Below are 14,231 nucleotides of genomic sequence, written 5' to 3'. Positions count from 1 at the left end.
AGTGCACGTTGAGTTGCTGTAAAAAAAACTACACCACAGCTGACACCGTAATGTTCAGACTTCAGAACTTGCATCAGAGCGCTGATCATAAAAATTAGACGCTTTATTTAAACGAAGTCCATGCTTAGGTGCTGGTTGTAACTTTTCGTCTGTAGACTGAAAGTAACGGAGGGGGTGTGTCTCACTGTATATTTGCTCTTGTCGCGCAGATAGTTTGCCGACATGGCACAATATATTCAGGCTCGAGAAATGCAATCAGAAAGCGGAAGCCTTTCCCCTCAACAACGTTAACGTGCAGGAATCCCCGATTATCATTTTACCCGTAAAGCCACAGAGCTTTTCTGCGCGGCGGCTCACACCGGCAAGTTCTCACAGTGAATGACACCGTTACCCACCGCCATCACAGTGTCTCACTCACACCATGTTTCACCGAGTGAAACGCTGCTTCAATCGCGCAAGGCTTTTGTGTTTCGGTGTAACATCCTGGACGAGCGTTTTAACTTTATGCTGAATAAACAATTGCACTGGAATCGCTGAAAGCGACAGTGTTCGGGCGGGGGCGGGGCGGAGCGCAGGTGGAGACAGAAGGGTGCGCTGCATTTACTACACATGACCCGGCGTGCCGCACAATAACCGTTTTATTACGATTATCTTGTTTTCATGATCGAGGGAAGCCAAAATTGTAACCGAAATCGAAATTCAATTAATCGCCCAGCCCTAACGTGCGTGCGTCAGTCAGTCAGTGTGTCTGTCTGTGAAGGATAATGCTATGCAATAGCCAAAGAGGAGAGATGTGAGCCATGGGGTACAGAGACTGGGACTGTTCCCAGTTCAAACTCAGGACTTTATCCACCCTTCCCCACTCCTTCCCCATCTCTCACTCATACCAAGGTGCCTTGGTCTGTGTGTTGGCATGTTAAAAAAAAACAAAATTGTAGCCTATGTTATATTTTATATTTTATATTATTTATTCATTTTTTTCGTTTCTTTTTCATCTGTTTAAATAAAAACCTGTGAACCTTACCTTTTTAAAAGTATTTTATTTCATGCTTCTATGTGCTACAGAGACTTAGATATTTAGGTTTTGGTTTTCAGAAAACCCTCAGGAGATAAGCATATGTATCCTAGATTGCCATAGGGTTTAAGAGGTGTTTTTTACAGGTGCTATAGTCATCAATGGGTTAATACATAGAAAGCAATTTTTTTTTTTTTTTTTTACTTTTATTTGAATGGTTTTTACAATTTTTTTGCATACGGACAAAAAAACTGAACAAGTAGACACATACAATACATACACACCAATAGTTATAACAATTCGGACATTCCCAAAAGTGGTGAGCAAGTGTACCCTCTGCAATCTTACACCTGTTACATAAAGGCGAAATATTTGGGAAAATGTTATGCAGTTTAACCTTAGAATAGTGCAATCTAAGTGTGACCTTAAATTGAATTAACTGAAGCCTTGAGTTTATAGAGCAGGATTTTATGCTTTTTAGCGCTCCCTCCCAGACATCGTCAGCTATTCCAATGTTTAAGTCTTTTTCCCAGGCTTTCTTTATTTTTAAAGTAGACTTGTCCTGCCGGTCTAAAAATATTCCCACAAAAGATGAAATCAGGTTTTTAGCTTCTGGTGAGCCCAGCAAAGTTTTGGACAATGAATCATGTGCGGGCAGGGACTCAAAGGATGGTATATTCTGTCTGACATAATTCCTCAACTGCAGATACCTGAAGAATTGAGCTTTCAACAGTGAAAACTTTGATACTAGCTGATCAAATGAAGCAAAGTGACCATTTATATAAAGGTCCTCAACTGTTACTATTCCCTTCCGTCTCCAATCTCTGAATGCTGAATCTGTGAACGATGGGGGGGAAGGCATGATTATGCCAGATTGGGGCATGTATGGTCGTGCTCGGTAGTTCACAGGCCTTCCTAATTTGGTTCCAAATTCTCTTACCGTTGGACAGGATAAAGTGGTCTCCTCTAAAGGAGGCACGCGGTCTGGGAGAAGAGAAAAGGAGGGCAGTAAGAGAAGTTTTTGGGGCCAAGCTTTTTTCAATAGCCAACCAGGGGGGCAGATCAGTTCTAACGTCTTTTTCATATGTAAATTGCCAATACACCATGACTCTAGCATTGGCAGCCCAGTAATAATGTGAAAAACACGGTAACCCCAGTCCGCCATGCTCCCTGGGTTTCTGAAGATGGGCTTTTGAGATCTTATGTGCTTTATATCCCCAAATGAAAGGCATTATAATAGAATCAATTGACTTAAAGTAAGATTTAGGAATATACATTGGCACATTCTGAAATAGATACAGGAATCTCAGCAGGGAGACCATCTTTACTGCGTTCACACGGCCAATAAGGGAGATCGGTAATGTTCTCCATTTCTCTATGTTCTCCTTTAGTTTGTTCAACCTTTCCGTAAAATTTAACTTAAAAGGTGTCTTTGGGTTTTTAGATAATTTAATGCCCTGGTACTTTATACTGACCAGATTTGTTTTAAACTGCGTATTGGCTAGGAATGTTGGGTCCAGTTCTGCTGTTAACGACAAGAGTTCACTTTTTTGCCAGTTTATGGTGTAACCCGAGACTTCGCCAAAAGAGTTAATTAGCTGAAGTAGGTGAGGGATGGAATTCTCGGGGTCGGCTACAAAGAGGGCGATGTCATCTGCGTACAGAGAAATCTTATGGTCCATCCCACTTAGTGATATTGGCTTTATAAGTGCGTGCCCCCTTATGCTATTAGCCAGGGGCTCGATGGCCAACAAAGAGGAGCGGCGAGAGGGAGCAACCCTGGCGCGTGCCCCTCTGAAGGGCAAAGGGTGTGAATATTTCCTGGTTTGTTAGAATGGAGGCGGTGGGATGGGCATATATTAAATGCACCCAGGAAATAAAGGGGGCCCCAAGACCGAACTCCTCCAACACCTTGAGCAAGTACCCCCACTCAACCTGATCGGAAGCCTTTTCCGCGTCCAGACACAAAACGGCTTGTTTGGAAGAGCTGTCGAATTTGTTATACCGTACTTTCCGTACTATATGCCGCACTGGACAATAAGCCGCAGGTGTTTATAATGTTTAATTACCACATGTAAGAGTTCGTGCACAGAGGGGATTGTCGGGAAAGCATGGGCTGTAGTTGGCTAACATTCAAAATAGACATTTAAAATAAGAAGGGCAGCAAATACAATAAAATTATTGTCCTACAATTTAAACACATAGATAGGCTTAATAACTCACCAAAGCAGTAGAAGTAGTAGGCTAGTATATCCAACCGCGTAATGCTCACTCCTGTCCGTGACTAATTACCGCGACTAATTCCTCGTTAACGGAACGTTACACCGTCGGCTTTTGAATCTCAATCCTATATTCCATAATAAAGGCTTCTTAAATGTCGTTTGCTCGAATGTGCCCGAAGTCAGCCTGCCTTCTTTACGTGACTTTCCAAGTTTTCCAGCACCGCATTCAGATCCGCGGTGCTGTGGAGACCACACACTGGCTGCGCTGCACGGAGGTGGCAGTTATTTGCGGTTTCTGTTTGACACAACGCTTAGTTTATTTAACTTGGATCAAAATATTTAATTTTGTTAAACTTTATATCCGTTTTGTGCCGTTTTGTACACGTAGGCCTATATAACATTTTAAAATAGGGGCGGCCCGCCGGCCGGCCTAAAGGCTACAAACACTAAAAAAAACAAAAAACGATTTTCCTCATCCACCAATCGAGATCATTTGAAACGAGGAGTACTCGAGTACTCGATTACTAACGCCCATCCCCAGTAGCTACAGAATATATACTGTGCTGTGTAATAACAGGGTCGAAAAACGGGGAAAAAGTCGCGGCTTGTAGGCCGAAAAGTACGGTACATAATATTTAGGACTCTCCTAACATTAAAAAATGAAAACCTATTGGGGATGAACCCGGTCTGATCTGTGTGGATAATGGATTCTATACATTTATTGTTTAGTCTATTTGTCAGAATTTTTGTGAACATTTTGAAATCCAAGTTAAGCATAGAAATTGGTCGAGGACGGGTTAGTTTCATCCCTGTCTTGTTTTAACAAGAGAGAAATGTTTGCGTTATACAGTGTTGGTGGGAGCCTATTCGCTTCGGTTGAGTGGGAGAACATTCTGCAAGATCGGGGTTACTTGGTCAGCAACTTCTTAGAAAATTCAACTACGAAGCCATCTGGCCCAGGGCTCTTGCCGTTATGCAGTGATTTGATAGCGTCTGTGATTTCTGCAGGGGACAATTCAGAGTTTAAGGCCTCGCGGGAGGCGCTGTCTAGCTTTGGTATGTCTAGCTTTTTTAACCATGCATCGATATCAGAGCAAAGGTAGCCAGTTACTATAAGGAAACGACCAATCGGGTCACTTATTGTAGAGATATGTTTAAAATCTATGTTTTTCTTAATAATAATTGCCACACCGTGGGCTTTGCTTGAAAATGTGGATTGAAATATCTGGTCAGCCCATCTGCACCACTCTGATGGTCTAAAAAAATAAAAAGGGGCATGGGACGCACAAAGGATCAGTGTTCGGCCACAGGGTGATGAGCAAAAATATCAGTAGCCTGCAAAGGATATCTTAATCTGGATGTATATTAATTTTTAAATAACTATATAATAAAATAAATGTATTTAAAAAAAAAAACTCTGGGCGACTGGATGGGGCGGGATAACAATAATCCACAAAACGATGTGTAACAAACAAAAGAAAATCCCAAAGCCCGTGTGGGGATGGAGTAGCCTAGATATATGTAAAAAAAACAAAAACAAAAAACACCCCACACACATCAGCTGGGAAAATATTCTTTAAGTGGCCAATATCTAGGGTAAAGTCTGTTTTTACCTTACAGGATGAGAGAGTTCAGTAGTCTGTAAATCCTCAGTGAGCAGAAAAGTGCGAATCGTAAAATGCCTGGGCTTTTCGGGCACTCAAGAAATCTCTTCTCCCCGCGGTGTTCCACGTGCAGACGGGCCGGGTACAGGAGGGAAAACCTGACTTGCTTCAAGTAGAGGCAGCGTTTCACACCGTCAAAGGATGCTCTCTTCTTAGCGATGTTAGCGGTCATGTCGGGGAAAAAGTAAACCTTCTGTCCATGGTACTTGAGCTGCTGTGCATCCCTCTCTCGTCTCAGAACACGGTCCTTATCGCTGAAGTAGTGGAATCGGAGTCTGGACCCCCTGCCCTCCTCAGCCGAGCGCGCTGCGCCGATGCGGTGAGCTCTATCCAGAGTCGGTGGGGAAGAAAAGAAGCTGGCGCCGAGGACCTCGGTGAGAAAGGTAACCATAAACTTTACTGGGTCTGCTCCCTCTGTCTTCTCTGGGATTCCAATCACGCGTAGGTTATTGCGACGTGACCGTGATTCCAAGTCTTCGGTCTTAGCCATCAGCTGTGTATTTTCAGACTGCAAACGAGTACATTTCTCCTCAAGGGCAGTGATCCGGTCGCTGTGGTCAGACAGGGCTGTCTCCATGACGGCTATCTTCAGGTTGAGCGAGTCGGTGGTAGACTTGACGGCATCTAAGGCAGCGGAAATGGGCCTCAAGGCTTCACTCACTACCATTTTCATGGTTGTTGTAAGGGTTGTTGTTAGTTCGGATAGCAGCACAGCGCGGAGCTTGTCGAGATCAGGCGGCAGGGAGTCGACTCCGCCATGACAGTGCAACATCGTGGCTGCCTCTTTTTCCGGCGAATTCTGCCCTTTCTCTTTCTGCCTGCTGCGACCCATCAACGCCAAACAGTCAGTGGTCGCAATAACCAAGCAAAAAAAACTTATTTTAAGTAGTGTGTGGTGCTAAAATATGTCAAATAATAGTGCAAGCTTGGGAGCCCCCGTCCTGCACGTCCTTCTCCTTCACATGCTAACCCGGAAGTCGAAAGTAAAAATATTTATAAGTATGGGCCCTCAAGTATTTGTATTTATACTTATTCTTATTCTTCCATGACATTTTTCTAGCTGCTACTCCTCCCACACTGATGCACTTAGACATTCCAAATTTTCACAGAACGTGCATCCCCACCCCACGGGGTGTGTTTTTATTCATATTTTTGAATTTCCACTAGGGGGCGCTTTTATTAAGCCCCGACTGAAAAAAGTTTGAGAGGCCACGCCCCGCACATCATAAGTCCGATTCACTTGACTTTTCTCACACAGGTTTTCGTTAGGGTGCTCTTCAAAAAAGCCTCTGGGACCATATAAATCCTCTTGGGAATATTTTCCGCTAATTAGCATAAACTGAAAATCTGGGTTTTGACCACAACTTCCTCAAATTTCACTGTATTGACACCAAACTTCTCATGAAACCTCGGGGGAATAAGATGCACATTTTCGTAAAATATTAGTAGGATAGCTTGAAAAAAATGGCCGCCATTGACCAAAACGTTTATGCAGGGGCAGGGCTTATTAACAAATTGGCCATAACTCATTGACCATAGGTTATATCATCATAAAACGTGCTGGATATGTGCAGAAGACATGTGGTAGCATTTCTCTCCAAGCTTGTCGAGATTAACCCATAGGGGGCGCCACAAATGCGAAAACCATAATTCAAAAATGCAATGTTTGACAGGCCAAGGCTCTTTCCCACTCACTCTGATTGACTTGAAATTTTTTACACATGTACGGCTCATGGTGCTCTACAATAAAGCCTCTTGGACCATAGGGGTCAGCCATGAGTTTTTTTCTTCCCTAATTTACATGACATGAAATAGAGTCAAGTGATCTACTTCGTGGTTTTCCAAACTATCATCACCAAATTGTGTACAAAGCATCAGGGGACCAACATACACAGTTTTAGCGAGATAGCTCAAAAACATGGCCGCCCTTAACGAAAACATCTTCGCGAGAGCGGCCATCTTTCTGAAGATTTGCCACGATTGCAACCTTCAATTGGCCACAACTTGGGACTCAAGTTTGGAAAGCGCGCAGCGGCGGTTCGTAGAAGTGCTTGAACCCGGCCAACGGGTGGGGCGCCGCCGATGTGGGGCTGGCGGTCGGCGCCGGGTGGCCCGTACTTTCAAAATCTCTGCGGGATTTTCTAGTTTTGATGTGTTATTTTGGGCAGATCCCAAAGTTCCCAGTGTAACGGAATGCAGGAACCAGGACCCCTCAGCAATAACACATCTCACATGCTATTGATAGCTCTAGTGGTCTCCTAAGGTGAGCATGCTCCCCTGTGTTGACACAGTTGGTGTTTGTGTGGATGACATAGATGACTATCAAGGGCAGACCAAGTCCCTAAGGCCTGCCTGCTGCTCCGTGTAGCCTCCAGTGCAGTATAGAGGCACAGCCCACTCTCTCTCTAATGGAAACTCCTGAAAACCGCTGTGACCGATAACAAACACACCGAGACCTTGGCAGTTATTCAGCTGCCTCTAGAGATGGTAGGGGTTCCTGTAGTATAGAATGCATACTAATAAATGACCTGCCCATTCTACAGTCTTCCCTCCTGGAAATGAATCATAGGAGAGGAGGAATTTCTTTGTAGGGCAGTTAGAAGTAGTTGTTTGAAGTAAGTCTGCTGAATCTCAAATAGCGGGTGCCCAGTTTGTAATTTGGCCTGTATTAATAAAAGGACGCCTAAGATAGCAAATGTGAAAGTATCAAATCCTTTTCTGTCACCTGAGGTAAAAGAAAGATATCTTCTTTAATTATATATATATATTTATTTTATTTATTTAACCTTTATTTAACCAGGAAAGTCCCATTGAGATTAAAAACCTCTTTTTCAAGGGAGTCCTGGCCAAGAGGCAGCAACAAGTTACATGTTCACTCACAATAATACACTCACAACATATAGACAAAAATTTAAATTATAAAAAGCTGTTATCAAATAAAATCAGAAAAAACTGTTTTCAATTAAAATAATAAAAACAGTTCCAAGTAAATTAAAAATCATAAAAAACAACTACAAGTAAAAGAGGTGGTCTGAAATGCTCTCAGCTTAGATTTAAAAGCGTTCAAAGAAATAATTTCGGTTAATTTAAAATCTTTTTGTAGCCAGTTCCATGTGGTGGGAGCAGAATGGATGAAAGACCTTTTTCCTAATTCTGTGCGTGCAAATGGAACTGACAGAAGCATCTGATTGTTTGAACGCAGATTGTGGGAAGCAACACTTTTCTGTGTGATTAAGTTACAAATATAGGAGGGAAGTAGCCCTAACATGGCCTTATAAATAAAAGTGCACCAGTGTCCCAGCCTTCTGGTGGACAAAGAGGGCCAACCCACTCGAGAATACAAGTCACAGTGATGGGTCAGGGCTCCACAATTAGTAATGAACCTCAGAGAAGCATGATAAACAGCATCAATCTTACATTTCTTGAGTATGTCAAATATGCTGAATTACAGACCATACCGAGTTTATGAGGATAATGAAAAGGGTTCACGTTTCAGGCTATGAGGTAGACTTTAGAGTTGTAATGGTCTTCCCTTGATTTCAGGTTTTTATTTCATGCATTCCTATGTCATTTTTACTTTTGTATCCTGGAATTACAGACTTCAAAAGCAAGCAGGAGTAAATAACATTTAAAGCAAAGGAATCTGTCTGATCCTAACTATGACAGATCTCCTCACCTGAGACACATTATAAGGCTCTGGGTTTTAGTGGATAGCTGTTGCAGCCCCCAGAAGACCTGGATGCAGAAAGTAATAATGTGTTTGTGTCTGTTTTTTCCTTCTAGTTGGCGAGACGTTATAAAGTTAAGCAGTCCCCTGGGAGGTAAGAATTTCTACTTTGAACACTCACAATTTCAGCTCCTGCTCAAGCTTTTAAAATACCTGATGACTGCATCAACAGCAAGGCTCTGCTTCTCGCTGTTATTTTACACTAACAGTTGTTGGGGAAATAAAATTAAAAAAATTGTCTGAAAGGTTGTTCTTTGGTAGCCTGGTTCTACCAGACCATCGTACTTCATTTCATTTGTACAGAAGGTCTGGAACTGCTCAATTGACAAACTTTCACTCACTTGGAGGCGGGTGTCATTTGAAGTTTAAAATGATAGGATCTGCCCAGTGCCACTCCGGATCTACCATAAACAATCGCATAGCGTTTGGTCATGACATATGTCTTGCGCCGGGACCGGCCGGGAACCAACAAAACTCAGCAAAGCTTGTTCTTGCTCCGACTTTAATTTATCGATATATGGCAGCGTTGCCACAACAGACTGAATAGCTTCTCTCGTATCCTTATCTATTGTCTTTCTGTGACTACAACTTAAACTGGCGCACAACCTCGACGTCATTGTTCTCAGCCACTCCCTCTGTTCTCTGATTGGACTGGTAGAAATCTGTTCGAGCAGGAACACATGACTATACCGCAGACCCAGACTGACTACTGAAGGGAAAATAAAATTTGAGCGGAAGTAGGTAGGCGGGCGGAGCCAGGCTAGTGCTTTGGTCCCCTCCGCCCTCCTCCTTTGGTTTTCTCAAGGACACCATAGGCAAATGGGGAGTAGGAGTGACTCTTTTAGAAAGCCTTGAATAAATGAGACAGCTTTGGTCAGTGGTAAGTTTACAAAGTGCTTCTGGCCAGACATTTTACTATGCTGGAAGTTATCCATTGAAGGAAATAGTGACAACTGTCTCTCCCTCTCCTTGAATATGATGTATATTTATATATATTTTCCTTCCTCTCTTTCCTTTGCCCACTTGTGGTCAGGAAAGCTTACCAGGATCTTGTTTTAACAACCACTAATGCCTTTTTGTATCTTGGCTGGCTTATTGAGTCTTGTAATATTTTTTCTCAACCTGCAAGATTTACTGAGGTACAATTTTAAGTATTTTTTCCTGAGATTGTCAAAACATTTTGGCTCTCGTTGATTTGATGCATGGAAATAATGAGAACGTGAACCTCTTTTATTTGCCAAGTACACTATGGATGAATGACCGATTGGGGGCATAGCACGTGAATTGCCACTACACCAAATGACGATTGTTTCACTGAATCCAGGGAGTTCTGATTTGCTCTCGGTTCTCAGCCAGAGTTGGACTCATCTTCAGCTGACAGTAAAAGGATCTTCATGTGTGTTTTGCAGCAGTTTGCTACAGAGCTGGAACTTGGGCCTTTAGATATTACTATGTTGAATGTGTCATGAGGGACACAAGAATCCATGTTATCGTCTCTCTCTGTCCCCGTATCCACCCTGTGTGACTCCTCACCTCTCTTGTCTCCCAGTCTCTGTGTCTCAGTCTTATCTTTCCCTCACACTCTCCCCCCTTTGTCTGTCAGATACTTTTAGCACAACTCTCTCATCCTCTGGGTCCCAGTTTGGCATATCTCCCAGGTCCTGGGCTTGCGTGGACATAGGGGAAAGAAAAACAATGCAGCTCTTCTTGTTCTCCTCTGTCATGTCTCCTTTAGTTCAGAGTCCCTCTGAGTTCTGCTGTGTGCGGTGACAGTCGTCCTCATATCTGGGTACTTCGTCCCTGCATGGGTACAGTTTGAAACCCTTGTCAGGTTTAAGCTGCTGAAAGCTTAAGTTGTGCTCAAGATTTTATTACTGTGTATCTCTGATGACTTTGGTGGCTCTTGCTTGCTGATGATACTGTTCTTTATATTTAGAGCAGTATGTTGAGTGGCTTTACACACATTACCATTGTATCTTCTACTGAGCATGTGGTCAGGACGCAGGGTCAGTTTGCAGAAACAACCTTGTATGGTCTCAAATCAGACTGGGCGAAATGTCCTTTTTTACAAACGTATGGTAATTGTTAAATAAAATACGAGTTAAATAATGGAGGAAACATCATTTTATGAACTGCCTCTTTCTTTTGAACATTAGGCAACACAATTCCTTGCAGGAATTCTTGAAGTGGTATGAAGATATGTCAACATTTCCTCATTGGCTCCTTTAAGCACTTGACCCATGATTGTTGTGTATTTGTGACGTTTCCCAAATTAACACAAATGTGTTCAGATTTGATAATAAGACGTAATCTTGTTATAGAAAATGTCATCGTTCTCTCCAACAAGTTGATTCAGTGTATTGTCAACAATGACTCAGGATTGGAGCTGACAGCTTTATGTTTTGGACATGTTTGCCATTTAGAGTGCAAACAACAGCTAAGCCATCTGGCTAAGCTTCTCATGCTGCATTTCTAGTACACAACAATAGAAAGTGGATTAACAGCTGTTGGTGTTATTCCTTAATGATAGGGATTTCTGTGATTTTGAGTTTATCCCGCACTGATAGTAGAGTTCATACACACGATTGAAGTGGTAAAGAGTCTTGTTAGTACTTTTTAATTTGTTCATCCTTTAAATCTGCCATTACCAAGGTTTTGGCCATATGGGGGCAGGACAACAAGTTGTGAGCTACATTTTGACATATTATCACTGTAAAAAGTTGATGTAGCGGACGCCTTAGCAAGCACTTGCTTAATTAAACATTGAGCAATGTGGAGCAACATTAGCGTTAATTTTTTGTTTATTTCACCTGATAAATTCAAGTGCTGAGGGAAGTTCAGGCGTAATAAAGCACTCCTCGGGGGGTTCAGAGGGTTTATGCAGAACTTGGGAGCGCTGAAATGAAGATTCAAGGACCAAGGAAAAAAGTACAAAGGAGGAGAGAAGAGATAGAAAACCACCTGACTGCTAAAGCGTTTAGGGTGGTAGGGGACACTAAGGTCAGGACTTTCCACAGGTCATTCGTATTCTTTTGTAAGTCCTTGATATATTTGTCTTTATCTGTTGTCCTTTAGTCTCTGCTCTTGTTTCTCTGTCATTCTACATCTAGCACATGCTCCTCTCAATGTCTCTGTCTGTTAGACCCCGTTTCCACTTGGCATTAACATCTGATTTTGTCATCTGATCACATGAATACAGCTCAAACTACAGGTGGAAACACTCTCAAGACACATTGAAATCGGATCACAAAAAACACATTTGGAGGTGGTTTACGGCACTTGTGTCTGATGTGTCCGCATTCAAATCGTAACAGCAATGTGACTCTTGTCCACATTAGGGACCTCCTACTCAACTGCCGCCACCTGCCTGAGCGGAAATACGTTGAAAATGCATCACTGGCGTTCATGCAGTTTTTATAGAAGCCTCATGAACGTTAGTTGCATCCGCCAGTATTGCAAATGACAAGCTTTCTGTCCTCTGTTTTCATTTCACTGCGTAAATCTGAAAACACGGAACTTCCTGTTCTTATCTGCTTAAAAATAAAAGTCAACTCGCGTTTGGCTAGTAACAGGCTTTTAATGTGAAGGTGCACAGGAAATATTCTGTTCGCACGTAAAGTAACTTAACTGCATGTAGAAAGCCATGTACTGGTGGTGGTGACAAGAGTGTATCAGAGGCAGACGTTAGAAAAGCCGCCCGGCGAGCACACATCTTTCACCAGCCAAAGTGGCGTAATAACTTACTCGCCTAAGAGTTTTTACTTTGATATACTATCTATGATATTTACCCGCATTTGGCGAATGTGAATGTAGAGCCCTCTAAGCAGTGTTGTGCATCGCTCCTCCTTGTCTAAATGAGACAGTAGCCTATCTTGTCAACCTAGACTTGCAATTATCTTCCCACGTTATGCATTTTAATAGCAAATGCGATTAAAACTGTGTCACTGTACAGCCCTGCATGTCTACTTGTTTGAACCCCACCGGTTAAAAACACCAATGCAAACGGAAATTATGTACGTGTTGATTTACATACAGAGCGGGGAAATGGTATCCGATCACAAGTAGACAAAGAAGTCACATGTGGAAAGACAAGTGTGAAAACACGGACTGAGAGCTGGCAACCTTTGATCGGATTACCAAAATCACATCATAATCCCAGGTGGAAACAGGGCCTTAGTCATCTGTTATTCTCCTGCTTCCCTCGCCCCATCTCTCTCTTCTCTTTTACACATCCTCCAGTAAGACAATCTGTCTTCTACTCAGCCGGTCAGCAAAGGGACTCCAGAGTCTCCCTTTGGTCCCATTTAGAATCCCCTGGTCCTCTGACAGTGGGTAAAAAAGACCCAGCATGCTCTCTGGTTCTGTCTGCTTCCACCTGTTGATGTCCTGCCAGGGCCGCCGTTCCCTATACGCAGGGTACGCAGAGCGCGTAGGGCACCAAGTACCTGCCCCATCTGTACACCCTGGTTTTTCCTCCCCATTAACTATCTTACCTCTGCACTACTATCTTTGTTTATATGTGGATGTCTGGGCTTTATGTCTTTTATTTTGGTTATTTTTATTTTACCTTCATTGTTTACCTCCTGAATGCACTAAATTCAGCACCTTGGACAGTGCAAACTGTTATAAATGTGCTTTTATAAATACATTTTACTTACTTACTTATAACTCACCTAGGCCCTTTGGCACAAATCACCCCAACCCCAGAATTTGGGATAATAAGCACGATGCAGCAGTTTAGGGCTGACATCGTGCTAACTATATAGACACAAAGTGTAGTATACTAAAGCACTAAAACATGTGTCAAATGTTTTCAAACGTGTCTATAATTGTTCAGACACAATAATCAAAAAACCTTGATCATGGAAATTTTACTTTGAAAGGCAAACAACTGTTTTTTTTAGCTTAAATGTGCTTATATCTTATTCCATGTTTCTCCCTTAATTAAGCTCCTCCCCTTTACCAAATTAGGCCCCTCCCCTGTACCACATTAAGCCCCTCCCCTTTATCAAATTAGCCCCCTCCCCTTTACCAAATTAGGCTCCTCCCCTTTACCAAATTAGGCTCCTCCCATTTACCACATTAGGCTCCTCCCCTTTACCACATTAGACTCCTCCCCTCTACCAAATTAGGCCCCTCCCCTGTACCACATTAAGCTCCTCCCCTTTGCCAAATTAGGCCCCTCCCCTTTACCAAATTAGGCTCCTCCCCTTTACTAAATTAGGCTCCTCCCCTTTACTAAATTAAGCTCCTCCCCTTTACCAAATTAGGCTCCTCCCCTTTACCAAATTAGGCTCCTCCCATTTACCAAATTAGGCTCCTCCCCTTTACCCCATTAAGCTCCTCCCCTTTACCAAATTAAGCTCCTCCCCTTTACCACATTAGACTCCTCCCCTCTACCACATTAGGCTCCTCCCCTTTACCACATTAAGCTCCTCCCCTTTACCAAATTAGGCTCCTCCCCTTTACCAAATTAGGCTCCTCCCCTTTACCACATTAGACTCCTCCCCTTTACCACATTAGACTCCTCCCCTTTACCACATTAAGCTCCTCCCCTTTACCAAATTAGGCTCCTCCCCTTTACCAAATTAGGCCCCTCCCCT

General features: G+C 42.8%; 1 protein-coding gene across 2 annotated transcripts in view; it reads left to right on the top strand.

The window, feature by feature from the left end:
- Positions 1-14,231, top strand: part of add3a (adducin 3 (gamma) a) — a 159,477-nt gene that overhangs the window by 36,026 nt on the left and 109,220 nt on the right. The window contains exons 2-3 of one of the 2 annotated variants that reach the window (XM_080030203.1): positions 5,140-5,284; positions 8,685-8,722. The gene's annotated coding sequence lies outside the window, so the exon portion shown is untranslated. The remainder of the gene's footprint in view (positions 1-5,139; positions 5,285-8,684; positions 8,723-14,231) is intronic. The other variant, XM_080030205.1, reaches the window with a different exon arrangement.

The sequence above is a fragment of the Ammodytes marinus genome (genome assembly GCF_949987685.1).
Source record: "Ammodytes marinus genome assembly, chromosome: 6".
Lineage (NCBI taxonomy): Eukaryota > Metazoa > Chordata > Actinopteri > Uranoscopiformes > Ammodytidae > Ammodytes > Ammodytes marinus.
The sequence above is the reverse complement of the archived record's forward strand: the minus strand, read 5'-3'. Positions and strand labels throughout refer to the sequence as shown.